The 2,972-nt window shown below is 40.2% G+C and overlaps 1 pseudogene; it reads right to left on the bottom strand.

Annotated features, from left to right (window-relative positions):
- Positions 1–292: 292 nt before the first annotated feature.
- Positions 293–392, bottom strand: LOC127133676 (uncharacterized; annotated as a pseudogene).
- Between the last annotated feature and the right edge of the window lie 2,580 nt (positions 393–2,972).

The raw sequence follows: 2,972 nt of genomic DNA, 5'->3' as shown, positions 1-2,972 counted from the left end.
AACTTTGAACTTAAACCTTCACTGTTGCAGGCTGTGCAACAGAACCAATTCTCTGGAAATCTTACCGAAGATCCAAACCTTCATTTATCCGTATTTGTCCAATACGCTGATACTGTTAAAGCTAATGGTGTCACTTCAGAGGCAATTCGACTTCGTCTTTTTCCTTTCTCACTAAGAGATAGCGCTAGAAGATGGCTTCAATCACTTCCTTCCAACTCAGTCACCACATGGAACGAGTTGAAGAAAGTTTTTCTTGCCCGATATTTTCCGCCAAGCAAAACAGCTATGTTAAGAGCCCAGATAAACGGATTTAAACAGAAAGACAACGAGTCTCTTTTCGAAGCATGGGAAAGATACAAGGACATGATGAGACTTTGTCCACACCATGGTTTGGAAGACTGGTTAGTAATTCATACATTTTATAATGGTCTCTTATACAATACAAGGTTAACAATAGACGCCGCTGCAGGTGGTGCACTAATGAACAAACCCTATGCTGATGCTTACCAGCTTATCGAGAGCATGGCCCAAAACCACTATCAGTGGGGAACCGAACGAGCAACGGTGGAAAAACCTAAACCGAAAACTGGCATGTACGAGATAAGTAACCTTGATCACGTCAATGCAAAAGTGGATGCTTTGGTCCAGAAAATTGAAAGTTTAAATGTATCACCTCCGGCCGCCGTGGTTGCTATAACTCAGAATTGCAAGGTCTGTGGAATCCAAGGCCACACCCCTGCGGAATGTCAACTCTTGACTGGAATCCAAGCAGAGCAAGTAAACTATGCTCAAGGAAGCCCCTATTCGAATACCTATAACCCAAATTGGAAGAACCATCCAAACTTTTCATATAAGAGTAATAATGCTTTATACGCACCTGGACAGTCTCCAAATCAAGCCCCATCTATACCTCCAGGATATCAGAAACAAAATCCTAACAATAATACCCCTAGAAAATCCAACTTGGAAATCATGATGGAAAACTTTATAGCTTCCCAACAACAAACCAATAAAGATTTCTTAAACCAGAACATACACACTGGCGAACAACTTAAACAACTAGCAAGCAAAGTAGATGCCTTGGCTACCCATAACAAAATGCTAGAAACACAAATATCTCAAGTAGCTCAACAACAAGCACCTACTGCTGCACCAACTGGTACATTCCCTGGACAGCCCCAACCCAATCCGAGAAGCCAAGCTCATGCAATTATATTAAGAAGTGGAACGGAGTTGGAAGGACCGTCTGACCCAAGGATAGAAAACCAAGACCCTAAGAAATCTACTGAGGAAAGTGAACCTAAGGAAAAGGAAGAGAGTAATAAGGAAACCCTAGAAAAGAAGGAACCTTATGTACCTCCACCACCTTACAAACCACCTATACCTTACCCTCAAAGGCTTGTTAAAACCAAAGATGTAGGCCAATTTAGAAAATTTGTTGATCTCCTTAAGCAATTAAACGTTACAATTCCGTTTACCGAAGCTATTACGCAGATGCCCTCATATGCTAAATTCTTAAAAGAAATCCTTTCTAATAAGAGGAAACTTGAGGATAGCGAAACCGTTACACTCCATGCCGAATGTAGCGCTATAATCCAAAACATGCCCCCTAAACTCAAGGATCCGGGTAGTTTCTCTATACCCTGTCACATAGGAAAATTTGTCATCGACAAAGCCTTATGCGATTTAGGAGCCGGAATTAGCGTTATGCCTTTATCCATATGTAAGAAACTGGAAATGGGAGACCTAAGACCAACCAAAATGTCTGTACAACTAGCAGATCGTTCCATCAAATATCCTGTAGGAATCCTTGAAAACGTTCCCGTACGCATAGGTCAGTTTTACATTCCCACTGATTTTACAATTATGGACATTAGAGAAGATGATATTACACCTATTATACTAGGTAGACCATTCTTAGCAACTGCCGGTGCAATCATAGACGTAAAACGAGGACGACTCACCTTCGAAGTAGGTGAAGAGAAAATTGAATTCATTCTTTCCCAATTCTTGAAAGCACCTGCAATAGAAGATACATGTTATTTCATGGATATCATCGATGAATGCATAAAAGAAGCAGAGTTAGGAGAAGGCAAATCTAACCAATGCTTAGCAATAACACCGGACCCTACGCAATGTCTTAACAAACCAACCCCTGACCTGAAAACACTTCCCAATAATCTGAGATATGAATTCCTAGACTTAGAACTTGAACGACCTGTGATAGTTAATGCAGATCTAGGAAGACTCGAAACAGAAAAACTCCTACATATCTTAAGAAAATACCCAACCGCATTAGGATACCACATAACCGATCTTAAAGGAATAAGCCCCTCTATTTGTATGCACCGCATCATGTTAGAAGAAGACTGTAAAACCTCTAGGGAACACCAGAGAAGACTAAATCCGATCCTGAGTGAGGTAGTAAAAAAGGAAATAACCAAGTTATTGGAAGCAGGTATTATATATCCTATATCTGATAGCAAATGGGTTAGTCCTGTACACGTTGTACCAAAGAAAGGAGGCATAACCGTTATTGAAAACGAAAAAGGAGAAACTATAACTAAACGAATCGAATCGGGATGGAGAATGTGCATTGATTATAGGAAACTAAACAAAGCAACCCGAAAAGATCATTTCCCTTTACCATTCATTGACCAAATGTTAGAACGATTAGCTAAACATTCACATTTCTGTTATTTAGACGGTTATTCAGGCTTCTTTCAAATACCAATTCACCCTGATGACCAAGAAAAGACAACATTCACATGCCCTTTTGGTACCTTCGCTTATAGACGAATGTCGTTTGGTCTGTGTAATGCCCCTGCAACTTTTCAAAGATGCATGATGGCGATTTTCGCCGACTTTCTCGAAAACATCATGGAAGGATTTATGGATGACTTTTCTGTATACGGACAAAGTTTCGAAGAATGCCTTGAAAACCTGGAAAGAGTTCTTGAGCGATGTGTAAA

Source organism: Lathyrus oleraceus, chromosome 3, assembly GCF_024323335.1.
Source record: "Lathyrus oleraceus cultivar Zhongwan6 chromosome 3, CAAS_Psat_ZW6_1.0, whole genome shotgun sequence".
NCBI lineage: Eukaryota > Viridiplantae > Streptophyta > Magnoliopsida > Fabales > Fabaceae > Lathyrus > Lathyrus oleraceus.
Note: the sequence above shows the minus strand (reverse complement) of the source record. Positions and strands in the feature narration are given on the sequence as shown.